Source organism: Eptesicus fuscus, chromosome 16, assembly GCF_027574615.1.
Source record: "Eptesicus fuscus isolate TK198812 chromosome 16, DD_ASM_mEF_20220401, whole genome shotgun sequence".
NCBI lineage: Eukaryota > Metazoa > Chordata > Mammalia > Chiroptera > Vespertilionidae > Eptesicus > Eptesicus fuscus.
The window spans coordinates 51204706-51205577 of record NC_072488.1 but is presented as its reverse complement, the minus strand read 5'-3'; the positions used below and the strand labels follow the sequence as shown (position 1 = coordinate 51205577).

The window sequence follows — 872 nt, the reverse complement described above, 5'->3', positions numbered from 1 at the left end:
AGAAAAATTCAATGGTAATCACAAGCTCATCTTTCAGAACAAGAAATGAATTCATATGCCCACGGCTACACAGTGTGCAAATTCTAGAGAGCAGTTCCTACTCAGAAATGCCTCGCTCTAATTCCTATGTTCTACCCTTTGTTTTCCAAATAAACATTTACAAATCACCCTGTAACATAGGCCTTCACTCAATGAAAGCACTTATTGCAAAATAAATTAAGGTGCTATTTAAAGATACCTAAGATGAAGATCCTGCATCCACTGATAGACCTTGAACAAACTATCGTTCTTTTGGTTTGCACTGGGATGCGAAAGAAAAATATCCCTGCGCTTTCTGTCCGTCTTTGTGGCTGCCCAGATTGAATAAGGGACTACATTTGAAAAAAATAAAATAATAAAATAAATAAATAAAGATACCTAAGATGAATTTCATACATATTTACAAATTATTCACACACACATTTTGTGTGTTGAGCAGCTGCCTGTCATTGATGAAGTTTCGGGAGATATTAGTGGTGATAGCTTCCTGAACATCTGTCAGCACACAGTCCTGGTAACTATCCTAAGAATTTTGGAGCACTTATGTTGCCATTGTAGACATAGATTAAAAAAAAAAAAAAAAGCTGAGAGCCCAGCCAGTGTGGCTCTGTGGTTGAGTGTCAACCAATGCACCAAGAGGTTACTGGTTTGTTTCCTGGTCAGGATATATGTCCAGGTTGTAAGCTTGATTCCAAGTGTTCCAAGTGGGATGTCTGCAAGAGGCAACTGAATGATGTTTTGCTCTCACATATCTCTCTCTCTCTCTCTCTCTCTCTCTCTCTCTCTCTCTCTCTCTCTCTCTTCCTTGCTCTCTCAAAAAAAATAAATTAAAA

At 38.1% G+C, this 872-nt stretch overlaps 1 non-coding gene across 1 annotated transcript; it reads left to right on the top strand.

Moving 5' to 3' along the window:
* Positions 1 to 252: 252 nt before the first annotated feature.
* Positions 253 to 379, top strand: LOC114228330 (small nucleolar RNA SNORA31). The gene has a single exon (XR_003614473.2). It is a non-coding gene; the product is annotated as a small nucleolar RNA SNORA31 (small nucleolar RNA).
* The last annotated feature ends 493 nt before the right edge of the window (positions 380 to 872 follow it).